Raw genomic sequence first — 15811 nt, forward strand, 5'->3', positions numbered from 1 at the left:
TTTCTTCGTTGTGTACTTTTCTGAAATGTAGGGAATGTTTGCTTGCATTTCTTATGTTTGTATATTAAAAACTTCTGGAAAACAGCACACAGAGCACTTGACTGTTTAAATGAAACTGTTTTTATTTCAATAACAGGCTCCCTTCCCCTTTATAATGTGGTTCCCTTCTGTGGCCATCTTTCTCTGTGGAAGCTCAAAATGTCACTACATCTTCAACTGTCACTTGAGGGGAGCCTCAAAGCCTACTCTTTGGTATGAACCCATAATCAACAGTCCTGCCCTCTACACACCTCAGCTCAAACATGTGACGCTATTAGGATCAGAATCATCCAGTGAAAAACCAAAGTGGCAAGCTACATGCCGCCCCAGAATGAAACATTTTTCCATGTGCATACAATCACTCCTTTGGCCACAAAAGATAACACTTTTGATTTCATCAAAAATCATCTGTAATCAAGATAATCAAAAATCATCTATAATTCAAGCTCAGGTTCAAAGGGACTGGAATTTCAGCTCCTGGAGTTGATGAGTAAATTTGTCAGATGCTGAGTCACGTGAATAAATAGTGAAAAAGGAAGACCATTAAATACCTCAGGGAAAAAAATTTTTAACTGGAAATTTGACCTAGATGTAAAAAATAAAGTTGAGAGCTTATTAAGTATTTACTCTTCTCTTCCTTATACCATTGACTGCTATTTCTACTATGATCTGAAATTATATTCTTGAAAGTCATTGCTGTCTGTCTAATCTGTGTAGCTTAACTAGAAGAGGAACTTCTCTTTGTATTTCATCCGCCACATAATCGAATTAACTTTAGGAATTTCATGTCATTTTTACTTCAGACTTCAAAGATACATGCCACTTAGAAACACTTGCGGACACACATCTACTTTAACAGTCACCAGATCTGACTAAAAGAAAAAGAGAGAGGTGTCTTTTCTGTTTATAAAGAGACAATAGTTGATGTGTTTACCTACACTGAAAATCAGGGGGTAGGATGCTTTCTTTATAAAATGTATTATACATAAGCTCAGATTGAATAGTGTTTCTAAACCAATCCATTTTGAAAATGACCAAAAATGAAGAACTTTTAGAACCAAAAGGGATTTATCTAGCCCTAACCCTTTTCATGAATGAAGCCACTGAGGGCTGCAGATGTTAGAGAGAGAACATCTACTTCTGCTTCCTAGAACAAACTCAACAGACGCATAGCCAACACCCCCGCCCCCAGCCCACCTATCACAACTGAAACTTGTGAAGCCTTATGACTGAATCATCTAACGAGGGCCAAAGCAGCGGTCACATGCCACCCCAAAATGGAAATTTTCTGCTGGTCTCCTCATCCCATGTCCAATGAGTTTTTATATTATGTTATATTCCCTTAAGAAGGAACAGCATTCATTTTTCATCAAATAATATCATAAAATATCCTGCTTTGTAAATGACTAATCATGCGGCAGATAGAGATTATTAAGTTACCAAAAAAGAAGTTGCTTACTTGGAGATTTGAGCTGGTCAGAGAATTCTCATATCCTGTGTCTGATGGTAATCATTTCTCTTAACAACAGGGATTAAATAGCAATTCAGAAGGAAGAATCAGACAGCCAGGCTCGTGCTGGTTTTCTAAATAACAGACACAATGGTAAAGTGCACTCTTATTTTTAAGACACATCAACTGAATACATATATTAATATATAATATAAATATATCTTATATTTATTATATAATTAAATATCCACTGTAATTTTCATGTCTTTTGGCAATTTTCTTTTGGTTTATAGGTTAGGTTTAACAACGAGGCCACCTAAATGAATATCTTGTGACTTTCCTGTTTAAGTTTTGGCCAGATCTAGGTTATTTAGAAATATGAGTTTTTCCCAACAAAGAGAGAGATTGAAATCAGCTCTTCTATTTAGTAAGCTCACTTGAACATGAATGGAATCTTGCTATTGGTATTTTAGGTGAGGAAATACTTTCTTGCTTGTCTGATATCCAAGACACAATTGCTGAAGGATGACTATTTCTTATTTCGTAAACATAGTAAAAAAATTAACTTCGGCTTATTTCATACAGCAAATGAGCATAAGAATATGATACAGTCAGGGATCCAATAGCCACTGACACCTGAAATATGTTAATGAAATGAAGACAATGTATGAGTCTCTCAGATTGTCAAAGCCCAGCTGGAAATGAGGTAGTGCAAAATCTGGGAGTGGGGTGAAAGGTGCAGGGTAGGTCGCAATCCTGAAAGGCAGTGTTAGGGATTGATAGCCAGTCCTGTCCACTATCTCTATTGTTTTTTTTTTTTCTGTTTTATTTTATTTTATTTTATTTTATTTTATTTTATTTTATTTTATTTTATTTTATTTTATTTATTTTTTTTTTTTTAGGCAAGGCAACACTTGGTTGACCTCACAGATTGCAAGGACTTTGTCAGTTTACAATCCCTTATTTTTTTATTTTTTATGTCTACAGCACCTGATCTTCCTAAGTGGTCTCCCATCCAAGTACTAACCAGGCCCAACCCTGCTTAGCTTCTGAGATCAGCCAGGATCGGGCTTGTTCAGGGTAGCATGGCTGTAGACTCTATTGGTTTTTACCTCACTTTTTTTAAGTTATAAAAAAGACAAAGCTATTGATATACAGAAGAAGGAAAACTATAAGGACAAACCTTAAAAACTTAAATTGATAGCCTATAAGACACAATTCAGAGAAAATCTAATTTTTGTATACAAACTCTTAACCAGCCTAGATAATGCCAACCATGGTTATGGTAGATAGCAAAGCTTCGAACATAATGTAAATGAAGAAAAATGAATTCAAAACAGATGTCATAAAATCACACCCTAGTCTTACCTTTTTTAAATCATAGAAAAATCATGAGCTTCTGTATATAATAGTTTACCAGGAAATAACAGCCAAACATAAACACTGGGAAATCTTTAAAGAAACAATTATTGTAAGCAGAGTCCTGAGGAAATTTGAATATTAAGAGAAGATAAACCTTAATGGACTGAAAAATTGAAATTATTCCCTGAGATTTTTCCTTTCTTTTAAATCTTAGAGGCAATATAGTAGAAAAATGATAAATTAGAAGAGCCCCGGCAAGCTAAGTTTTTTTTTTTTTCCTATAGCCTTGTTTTCTACTGTATAACCACAGTCCAGATCTGCATATATTTTAAATGTCTGAAAGGGTCAGACAACTTTTTTTCTTCAGGAAAATTCGATGGCCTCATCTCTCGCTTATGTTTTATTCAGCTGCTCCTAATAACTTTTTAATATTGGTTCCATAGCTTAAGACAGATGTCTTGTGAGCTTTCCAGGAAAAAAAAAAAAAATCATTAAATGTGCAGATTGTCACTATGAGCCAAGAAAAGGAAGAGAATGTTCAAGGCAAGATGTACCTTGTACCAAATTCCCCTAACAGTGTGTTTTGACATCAGTATTTTTGTCTCAGTATTTAAGTGATTCAGGCAAAATTACTAGGTTACATTTTCTTTCCCACATGGAGACACTCTTAGGCAAAAAAATCTTTCTCTTCATTTTGGTAGAGTTGTTTGGTAAACTTTAAATTAAAAATTATTACACTTAATGATGGATAGGAACATGGATAGGTAGATAGATGAGCAATAAGTCAAATAGGATAATGGTAGAATCTAGGCTGTAGAAAAATAAATGTTGACCGTAACATTCAATTTTACTGTATATTTGAAAATTTTTATAATTAAATGCTGAGGGAGAAAAAAAAATCACAGTGAAAAAGGAATGACCTTTCTGAATACCACCACCACAAAGAAAGGGTTTATTTCAACAGTCGCAAGTCAAACCAAACATCATGCATGTAAAAATAAACAAGCAAACAAACAAATAAAAATTATTGAGAACCTTCAAAGTGCTTTATGAGGGTCACTTACCAATATTTACAACATTAGAAATTAAAATGGAGAATTTAAAAAATATTTATTTATTTACTTATTCTTAATATGTCAATAATGAATTATTATCTGTTAATGTGAAAAACGTATTTTTAATGTGACATAATCTCTGGACAACTCAACTACTATTCACTCTTGAAAGAAAGTGCAAAACGGTAAATATCAGTCCAATTATGAAAATAGTTTTGACTTCATGATTCCCCTCAAGAGGGTCCTTGCATTCCTCCACCCCAAGTAGTCCCCGAAACACACTTTGAGAACCACTGCCACTGAGGCAATGACTAACACTCTGAAGGTTCTTAACAATATCTGTCATTGCAAAATGCCTCTGGACTGGTAATGGCAGCATATGTACACACAAAAAACCAAGTTTGAAGTAATAATGAGTTTCGAGGGGAGGTAAGTGACCTACTTACTTTGTATATGCCACCAAAATGGCTAAGATAATAGTAGGCAAATTATTCTCTAGATTTGAATTCTTCAAGGGGTTTTGTTTTCTTCCCCTTTGGAGCCTTTAAAACTGATTTTTAAAAATCAGCTTAGCTCCTTGAAAACACAGTTACAAACGATTTCTTCACGTTCCCATCCCCATAATATGGACAAGCAAATTGATGGAACCCAATACAAGTCTTCAGGGGCTGGCAGATGGATCTTCACTATCCGATGTACATCTAAGCTTGTCCTGCCTCTCTGACCGGGTCTCCCTGAGTCCACACTAACTCCCCAGACGTATCGGCAGCTGACTACTGGACCTTTGCTCATGCCCTCTCTCTATATAGCAAACTCCGATTCATTCTAAAGGCCAACCAAAATTGTATTTGGCAATCTTTTAGCCCTCGTCATCTAATAACTCAGAAATTCTAAGCTCTATTTTTAAGAAAGAACAAACTGAACCTTGGAGAACGTAAATCTTCCAGGATCCCATACAAGTAATTGGCTTAGACAAAAATAATACCAAGGTCATCTTTGATCATCATGACCCACACGCCAATGAGTTGTCTCCTGTGCCTCTGTATGCAAAGTTGACTGCATTCCTGACTCAATAAGTCAAATATATTTGTCTCTCATGTTCAAACTGGAAGGGCATTTATTTGTGCTACACTTTTCTTTTTTGTACTTCACTAAAATAATGCAGAGTTTTATTACAACGAACGCGATTTGTGTTTAACTCTGAACTGCAGGTTGTTCGAAGGTAAAGGTCATGTCTGCATTTCTTCAGCCTTTCCTGTTTGGATTTTCACAGTGCTCTCTCACAGGAGTGACTCCTTAAGAGCTAAAGAATAATTTGATGTTTTTTTGTCCTCTTCAGAATTAACTATTTAATGTCAGTGCCATTTCATTCATTTATTCGGCCAACAAATATTTATTAGACATCTATCACATGTGTTAGATGTTGGGGATACATGACTTCCATTTGTCTTTCTTATAAGGTTATTCGAACCCTCAGAGAGTTCCAGAAACCTGTGTGATCCTAGTAGTACTAATGTATCACTTAAACCCAAATCCTCAAAACCTTGCTACCACCATCTTCTAAGAGACCAGTAGGAAAAGCCCCATCTAGTTGACCTCACTCACACAGATGCTCATTTCTTTCCGTACAACTCTGTCACCCACTAGCTGCCACTCCTTCTCTCTCCTGAAACTTTCCCCAGGTTCTCTGTAACTCACAGCAAAACCAGCTAAATCCTCAGCTCTGCTTGCGACATTCCTTCCAACCTTTGGTCTGAAAACTGGTCCAGTGAGAACCATTGAACAATGCTTCTTGAAGCCCTATTAAGTGGACATTCCCATTTCTTCCCATCTGTAGCATCTCTCAGCTTGGAGGGGAGGGAGATGTCCTGCTCACTCATCATATATGGATATTGAAATTGCTTTACAAAGAGAAGAAAAAGAGCTCTTGGCTTTTGTCCCTCTATCCTCTCTAAAGCCCCCAAACTTTGAAGCTTATGCCATCAGAGCATCAACACATATTTCTTGAGCATGTGCCATGTGTCAGACACTGTCCTGGGCATTTGAGACTTAGCAATAAAACTCGAGTAAGATAGCTCTGGAGTCTAGTAAAGGGAAAACATACAAAATAAAGTAAGTGAAATATGTAGTACGTTAGATGGTGATAGTTCCCATTGAGAGAAATAAAGCAGAAAATAGAGAAAATATATTCGGATGGATGGGGAGGTTGATTTTTATAGGATAGTCAGAAGCAGTCTTACTGAGAAAAATGAAATATGAGCAAAGACCTCAATAGGCGAAGGCAGAAACAACGCTAACATCAGATAAGATTAGCATCCTGGGCAGAGGGAATGGAAAGAACAAAGGCCTCAAGAAGAAGCAAGCACAACGGGAAGTTTATCTGCTCACCTTCTTGTTACAGTCCTTTCTGTCACCTCTTGGTCATACCCCTCGTTCTTTAAAGGTTTAGCTCCCGGCTCATTGTTACTGTCTTCAATGCCATCCTAACTCTTGATGCTCCTTCAACACCCTGGCCTCTCAACTCCCTTGAATCCCTTTTCTCTTATGACTGCCTCAACCTTACTTATAAATTCATTCCCATAGTCATACCCTAGATGTGTGATGCCCAATGACCCAAACCTCCCAATACTTGAACTTGAAGTATCTCACTTTCTGACCCCCACTACTTTTTCTAGTTTATTCCCTCTAAATCTCCAGCTTCTACAATTCTTTAGTCCCAACAGATTATATAATCCATTGACACTTCTGTATTGTCACTGCGTTCCAATCTCATGACCTCATTCCCTTCCTTGCCCAGCCTCGCCTCCATGGTCCCTTATTATAATCCCTGTATATTATAATCCTCAGAAACTTTGCTCCTCTTTTCCTCCATCTTATTTCCTCAGAAAAACTCCAGTCCTGGTGAAACCTAATTCTCTGCCTACCCCATGCCGAGTAGTAGTCAACTGTTAGTGGACATTTAGGTTGTTTCAGGTTGGGGGCTATTAAGAATAAAGCAGATTCACCCAGATTTCACCTTTGCTCACATCATTCCTCCTGTAGGATGTGATTGACTATTTTCTTTCTTTCTCAGGCGAGAATCCAATTACATGAGCATTGGCCAAGGCTCATAAGCTAACCGCTATTATCCATCTCTTTGTAAAGCAATTTCAAACTAACCACATATTTTAAGAAAAATTGAATACTCACTACCAGGATTAGAATATAGCTACAAATTCTGTTAGAAGTCGTAGCTACCACCATGGCATTCTGGCAAGATGCGATGCAGTTAACACACGGGTAAGGGCAGAGGCGCATACAGTACGATAAGGAAGTGCCCGCTAAATAATATAAATTACCTCCTGGTGTGCCATGTCTGGGATAGCCCCAGCTGTACCATAAGACTGTGGGGCAAATTGGGGCAACCTAGTGCTAAGAATATTAGACTTTGCCTGGCACCCAAATTCTAGAGCTCTTCTCTCCTTCAAGCTCACCACTTGACTTTCATCTGAGGGTTTAGCATCTGCATTCTGGTTCTCACACAACCCGTATACTAGCCAGAAAGGATAGATTTAAGCACCCTCAACACTACACAGAGCCAGCCAGCACCAAGTCCCCTTGACTTGGAAAAGGAAAAAAAATAATAATAATAATAAAGCAGAAATGACTAACCCTGTAAAAGTCTTTCTCTGCACATATATTTTCTTTTCTCTTGGGAAATTATCTAGGAGATGAATTGACGGGTCGTAGGGTAGATGTTTATTTAACTTCATAAGAAATAGTCACACGGTTTCTGAAGTGGTGATACCACTTTAAAATCCCTCAGCAATGTGTGACAATTCCGGTTGCTTAACTTGTCCTCCGACATTTTAACCAGAAGTCAAAACCAATACTTCTTAGGGACTGATTAAAATTCAGTGCAGGGAAGATGAATCACAATTTACTCCTGGTAGCCTCACAAAATGACCAGGTGTACTTCAGTAACACCAGCCATTTCCCCAAAGGGAGAAAAAAATGACATATGTACTCATTTATGAAAAATAAAAAGGAATAAATACTGCTTTACATTCTAGGAATTGAAAAACAGCTTCATTGCCGCTGCTGACACTAGGAATTCCATATCATCTGTCTAACATAGATACCTCTATTATTATGTATTAAAATAGCATTTACTAGAAATGGAGTCAGTTACAGGCTGTAACTGTTTGTAATCAAAATTTCATAAAGATTTTGGGTTAGTGGACTGAAAATAACAACAGACATATAGTGAACGGGATAGGTTCTAAAGCTTTACGACGCATTTTGGTCAAAGTTCTACTTCTTTAACTTGCATCGGTAACATGGGTTTTAATATAAACATAGTACTGTTATCAGTATAGCGATATGTTTTATAATAGTTCTGAATACTTTATGGTTTAGAAATAATCTTCCAAGAGAGCATCATCTGTAGTAATTTACCACGACTATAACAAAGTACTGCCTCCCCTAAGCTGGATAGAGCTACAAAGAACTGGCTTTCTCTAGGTATTAGAGCACTTGATTGGGACATATAAACATTTAAAGCATCGTGAGTCTGAGAGTCTGCTTCCTTGCCCTGAAGTATTCAGGACCAGTCAATCATGGAGTCTCACTCAGTAAGGAACAACAGAATTTTTTTATCATTGTCATAGATGAAGACTTTTTTCCATGACACCTATGTATACATACTGAATTATTCTCACAGCTACTTTTGTGAATTTCTTCAAGGAAAATTACTTTTATTGGGAAACATATTTTTTTTTTTTGAATTCTAGGAAGAGTGATCTAGGATTTAATGGCAGACAGCACTACCATTCCCAAAATGTCATTATTTTAAATGGAAATTCTTAGTCTATGATGAAAAAAGAAACAAACATAAAAAAAAAAATTAACTCTATATCTTAGCTTTTGCTGCTTATCAAACTGGAGTTCTTTACCCTAAATACCCATCACCCACATTGCCGCCCCAATGTAAGCACATACCTACTTTTTCTCAGCACCCCGGCATGGCTGAGCCAATAATGAAACCAATGTCCTAGATTAGAAATTTGTGAATTTGGAAAAGTTGGGTCATTTCCCTTAGTCTTCTTGACTGCACTTTGCTCTCTTTCTTAAGTAACAGAAGTAGCTTAAATATTAATGAATTGGTCTGGATTTTTCCTAAACAAAGCTCAATCTATATCTAAATAGAGCTTGTTGCCCAGATAGGTGTCGTGAGGAGGCTGTGCTTCTGTCGTGCAGGGGTTTTTGAAATTCCCCATCGGGAACACTTTTTTAAAGCTTTTGATGCCACATTCTTTTCAATAGCAGCGATGGTGGAGCACGATTTCTCATGAGTGGTAGATTTGATTTTTGAGAACCAATGCTGCAGAAAAATGTCACTTGTTTAGAGAAATACCTTGCTGGAACACTTTTGGGTGGAAACAAGGTCCATGGCCTGCCACAGGGAAGTTAAACATGTTTCCCAAAATGATGGAATCTACAGCGAGATTCCGCTCTTCCATGGGCAATGCACTTGATAGTTTCTGTTTTATTCTATTTCATTTTCTTAAGATGCATTCTCCAACTCACAGAATGGGTTTCTCAACCCACTAATAGGTCACAACAGCAACTTGAGGAATCAGGAAAATACAGAAAAGCAAATCTACTCTGAATAAAACATTAGCAGGAATTTGGGGGAAGGAGGAGGGAGGACTAAGGGAAATCAGAGAGAAGAGTGATAGAGCCTAAGGAACATGGCAAGAGGTTGGGAGCTGGAGAAACTGGCCGGGGAGAAATTCTCAGTAAAAAAATACATGAAGACTTCTAAGATGAGTGTTAACAGTCTATCTTAAAGTGTCGAGCGACAGCTGTGTAAAATAATTAACCACTCCCATTGCTACGAAACATCATTAAAATTGTGTTGTACTTTGCAGTTTGCATTTATTGCATTTCGGAGAGACAAACAAGAGCAGTGCTTGCATAAGGCATAAGAGCATGCAACACGTGGCAAGATCATTCAGAGACTGAAATATTTCAATGAAATACGGCTCAGAGCCAGAAGAGCAGTAATGACGTAAACGAACTTCCTCCCTCCCCTACAAAAAAAAAAGAAAAAAAAAAAAAGGAAAAGAAAAGAAGAGAAAAACAAGGAAAAAAAACTCAGACACTTTTCAAGGACATTAGATGTCTTAGAACTCGTGGAGTGAAGACAAGTGTATTTTCTTTGAGTTCAAAGGCTAGGATGCTTGCAGATAGTATCGAGGATGCACACCTAGAATTTCATTCAGAGCCAACGCAAGTGACTGAGGTACGTTATCAAGCTGGGTATTTCCATTTGGAGGAAATTGTCTCACAGAAAGCGCGCTGTTTGCTGAGCTTTGTTATAGTGAAAGCACCAAGTCCGAAGACTTGGGTTGTTCTCTTCGTTATGCACAGACCTTCTTGAATACCTTAGAACTTGATGATGCCCAGTCTGCCCCTGCGAAGACAAATTCTGCAGAGCCCAGTCTTCGAGCTCAAAGAAACACATTAACTTTGTGTTCACCTGTTTTTGCATATACTTTCTTAGGTGTCAAATGTTCGGCTTCGATATTTGGTTTCTTGATCAGAGTAAAAAGAATCTGTTATATTCAATATTTATTCTTGCCTTCACTGCCCCTGTGCTAATTTAACCCATTTAGTCATCCAATTCATAAATCAATCTTGACCAAAGTGATTCAGAGATCAGTAGGCTTTGATCCACCAGCTGCTGCATCTAAAACCACTCTCATTGCTAATAAATCCAGCATTCAGGGAGGCTGTAGTGAGCCCAGGTCATCTGCCTGCCCATTGCCCGTTGGCCAACAGGTCACTTTTGCTCTTTATTTACGTCCATCTGACAAGGATTCTGCCTAAATTCTTAGGGGAGCTTATCCCAAACTCCAGTGAGCTTAATTTTGATCCTGTCTAGCCACTGAATCCTCTCACTTCTACTCCCAGCACTACAGGAAGGAATCCTAATAAATTATCTGTCTCCCTCCCGCTCACATACTTTGATTGACACTCTTCCCAAGACTCTGGAACACCGGCTGCCCTATCCCATGCCAGAATCAGATCATCTTAGAGACCAGCATTGGTCTAAAGCAAATCTGGACATGATTATTTTAGCTACCCCCACCCAAATCCCAACGGTCCCTGGACTGGCCCACGTGACCTCCCTGGACTGGCCCACGTGACCTCCCTCAGGTTGTGTCACTTCATCTCACCATCCTTCTCTCACTCACTCTCCAGAGCAGGGACCTCGTGCAATCTGCCCTGTGCCTAAACTCAGCCAGCAGAGGCACTCAACACTAGGCCACTTTAACCTGCTTTTTGAAAAGAATGAAATAAATATTAGGCCCTTTCTGTTTCTATCCCAAGGTATGGAAGTATCTGCATAGAAATACGTTTTATGTTCATACCTTTCTTTCAGAACGAGTCTATTTGCTTACCCAAATCTTCACCAACTTGAAGACTATCTACTGAATAAATCTAAATCTCTGACCTCTGGAAAGCTGCTTCCTGCTTCCCCATAGATGCCTGCCCGTCACCTGTGAAACCCTGCACTCATCAGCAGCTCTTGCTTGCTCTTAGCTTGGCTTTGTGAATGTTCACTCTGCCTTGTCATGGGAGCCACTCAAAGATATTTAAGCACTTGGATGTATATTCTTTGTTCCAAAAATGGTTATTTGTTTTTATATTTATTTTTATGCTTACACAAAATAACACATATAAACAAACATGGCATAAGATGGCCAACACTGCAAATCAAGGCACGTGTTGTTTGTCTGTGATGATTTGTGCTCCTCTGGTGGCAGGAGTCACTTACTCACACCTTTCTCTATTTACTCCCTATGCATCTTTTTTAAATTCAAGTGTATTTAAAGTAATTTTGATCTAAGAAATTTAGCATCCTCTCATACCCCTAGAGATTGCTGGGAATGCCTACGAATAATCCTATATGATAGGACATGACAATTTTTTCTCAACCACGTTAACAGCTCACAGAGACCTGGGTCCACGTGCCAATAGAGTATATGCTTCGGATTCACTGATCTTTCTGTATTTCATCTCCCACAGACGAGCCAACATCTGAGGTACCCTTTTTCATTACAGAATTTCCTCACCACTTATTTAATGAGGCAATAATTCTGTTTTGGCTTGAATGTAGGGTTCTGAATTCTAATTTTTTAAATTTAGAAAGGAAAAGGAATATCGTTGATATTTTAAAATTCCTTCTCTAAATGGAGAAAACACTTAAACAGCACATGTAATGGTAAAACATACGCTTCTCTAAAAAATTTCTTACAAAATTAAAGAGGCACATTACTGTTTACCTTACTTTAACTTTCTTCCAAAACAGTATGTTCGTTTTCAAATGCATTTTTGTGGAAGCCCCTGCTCTTTGAATATGCTGAGTCTATACTCACTGCACCAGAGTTTTGGGTGGCAGCAATAGAGATGGAAAGAATTATTCTACAAATGACAAGTAGCAGAATCGTTTTCACTAGTGTTGATCGTGATTCATCTTTCAAAGTCACTTTACTCCCTTGATATGTGTCCTACTGATTCCTTTATAGGAAAATTAGTTTAAGAAATTTTTAAAAGTATTTCTGAATTTCAAGAACAAGTGGCGATTTTATGTGACTGTAAGTTGACTTTGGGGAATCTTAGAGATTTCTGAAGGCATCATGGGTTGAGAGTTTGCTTGTTCATTCCCCCTGACTTTCCTTTTTAAAGAAATTCTGTAGCTCAGGAAAGCCTGACCTGAGCAGGAGATGCTAGCGCAGGTGAGAGACCTTGCCCACCCCCTAGCTTTCCCTCTCTCTTCTGTAAAGGAATCTAGATGAATACTTCATTGCTACCAGAACAGAGAAAGGCAGATTGTACCAAGGAGCGAGCGCTCCTTGCTCTATGCAAGTAAACATAGAGCAGGACACAGGTTAAAATTACTGTACACAGAGGTGTTTCAAATGTTCTGGCTGCTGCTCGGAGAATTCCCACCAAGCTCCATTTCCCTTGATGAATTCGCTATGCCCCACGGTCTGGTCTCAGGTTAAGAAACTTGATTTTACTGAGTCCATCAAAGTAGCTCTGTCACCCCTCAGAGGCAAACCTGCCTTAATCAAGTTCACAGAGACCGATCGCCTGTTTATTATTATATAATGAGAAGCGCACATATGGGAAGGCAAGCTATTGAAGGGTTTCATGGAGAGCAAGGAACTGGAACGCAGAAGTGAGGTGATCTTAAAATGAATCTCCCAGAGAAATGGGCTTCAGGTCCTCCCACCAGCCACAGGAATAGCTCTGCTGATGAAACAATAGCAATCGTTTATTGTTCTGAGGTTTCGTCCTCCCTGGATGATATTTAGACGTCACGGCTTTGATTTGGGGGGGAACTTACTTTTGTCTCTGCTTTTTGCTATTGTCCAACCCCTTTGGCTCATACACTTATGTGTTGTGTCCAGAATAACCAGACCCAACTTGAGTGCTCTTAACCAGGAGACAGTTTATTAGCCGGCGGCTGTCCTTGCAAAGGAGCAGCCACGAAATGCCAAGATACAAGGTTTTTAAGCCCCAAATCCCATTCCTCATTCTGTCTTAAACACAAAGGTCCATCTTTCTCCTATTCACTACCTGTCAACCCACTGGCCAGGTGTGCAAGCGGGAAGTACAGAAGCAGAAAGCTTGTGTCAGAATGTTATGTTCCTATGGGTGACCGCCTATGTTCCCATGGACAATAGTCGGTGTTCCCATGGGCGAGGCCAAATAGTAATTTTCAGCTTATATACAATTGATTATTTTTCATGCCACGCAAGCAAGCAGGGTTACACAGGCTAAAATTGGCAGTTAGCGTATGAGCTCATTGTTACAAGTTTCATGATTAACAGAATGTGGTTAGGGGTTCCAGAAACTAGGCCTAAGTTATAGACTTCCTTTGTCCAGTTTCAGGTTTTAATTATTCTTTAACCCTTTCATATTTCAGCGGGCTATTACATTATGGATAATATCTCGGCTTCTGTTCGATCACAAACACAGCAATCATTTCACCCACTCCGTTCAACTCCCAAGTTCTTAAGATGATTGGGTTATACATTCTACCTGCACCGAGGTCTTACTTGCCACGGTGCCTACTCACAGCAGCAATTATGGCAATTAATAATTCTACTGATAATTAATGAGCACTTACTATGTGCCTGGAACTCCACTTGGGAGGATGATGTGTACAGGTGAGGTAGGAGATGTGCTCCAGCCCCAAATGCTTTTGTCTATCTGTAGAGAGCAAACTATCCCATGTCAAACATTTTAAAACTATACATGGCAGTATAAAACCATAAATGGTTTTAAATACAGGAGAATTACTGTTGAGCTAAAATAGGTAGGCTTTCTGGAGAAGGTAGGATGGAGCCAGCTTTTGAAGGGCGAGTGGAAGAAATAATAGGAAGTGATTTTCCAGTCTGAAAAAGAATCATACACAAAGAAAATAATACGGAAATTAGTACGAAAGTCTGGAAAGTACTGGAATATAGGCACTCAAAAATATAGAATTGCATAAATGCGTTAAAGTCGCATAGTTGGACCGCCACGAGGAAAAAAACTTCTTTTAGTAACACGGAGGAGTAGACTAAGTCTTGAAACCAGAAACAGTCATATTGACTTGGTATCTTATTAGATATACAAAAAACACTGGAGATTCACCTAGAATAATAACTTTCCAGGTTCCTTTTTTCTTTCCCAAGTAAAAGCCAAGCATTTTTATCGTGGCATAATTCCACCTGCAAGGAGTTCTACTCAAAACACACAGGGCTTAAGATAAAATTTCCAGACAAATTACAGGCAATGATCCAAGTAGGTATAACTATTCACCTTTAGTATTCTGCACAATTCTTTTCTAAAATCAAAAGCTTTCCCCAACTTTAAAATTGTGGTTTGGAGGTGGGAAGACTCATTTTTCTCTCATTTGTTTCTAACCCTTTCCCTTTCTTTCCACGTTTCTCATTCATTTATCCATTCAACAAATATTTAGTGCTTATTAGTTGTCAGGCTAAGAGTAGAGTAAGTGCTGATAAAGAAAAATGACATGATGCTCCCCTACTGCAGAAAAGAGACAGGAAGAGGTAAGTCATAAGGATCACCCGTGTGTGTGTTGGCAGGGAGTGGTGTCGGGAAGCTCGTGTTTCAGGAAGAAGGGGCGGCGTGTGGGAGGGCCCTAAGACAGAGTGGTCCTCGGCCTATTCGAAGCCCCCCAAAGGAGGACAGTTTAGCAAGAGCGTGTCAAGTTGGAAGATGGGGGAGGGGAGCTGAGGAGCTTGGTGGAGTAGTCCAGGCACAGCTCATGAAGCACCTCTCAGGATGAATTTGGTCAAAAGCGTGAGCAGGATTTATGCTTTTAAAGATCGCCCTGGTTTTCAAGAGAATACTAGATTCTCAGGATGCAAAGTAAAAGCATAGGAGCACTAAGTAGGACTAGCACTGTGGCCCTAGTGAGAGCTGACGGTGGCTTAGCCTGGGAACAGTAGTTAGAGAGAAGTGAGTGAATTTCAGACACATTTTGAAGGTAGAAAAGACGAAACTTATTGATTAATTGGAGGTTGGGAGGAGAGGGAAAAAAACAAGAATGTCTGCTTATCTCTCTGTCCCTCCTCCTTCCCATATACAGTCCACAGTCTCTTAAAAAATTTTTTATAGCACATAATTCATGGTGACATTTCCCTGCCTTAGGTTAAAGGGGAGTTTAACAATAGTAAACCTCACACAAATAAGCATTCTGATTTTTGACAGCGCTATAAATAAGAAGAAGATATATCTGAAATACAATTCTCAAATGACACTTTTAATTGTATGAGAAAGAAAAGCAGGCGATAATAGCGTGCCATACATTTGTCATTAAACAAGAAACCATTATCTT

The 15811-nt window shown here is 38.7% G+C and overlaps 1 pseudogene; it reads right to left on the reverse strand.

Annotated features, from left to right (window-relative positions):
• Nucleotides 1-2467: 2467 nt before the first annotated feature.
• Nucleotides 2468-2586, reverse strand: LOC120614775 (uncharacterized; annotated as a pseudogene).
• Between the last annotated feature and the right edge of the window lie 13225 nt (nt 2587-15811).

Source organism: Pteropus medius, unplaced genomic scaffold, assembly GCF_902729225.1.
Source record: "Pteropus medius unplaced genomic scaffold, Ma_sr-lr_union100, whole genome shotgun sequence".
NCBI lineage: Eukaryota > Metazoa > Chordata > Mammalia > Chiroptera > Pteropodidae > Pteropus > Pteropus medius.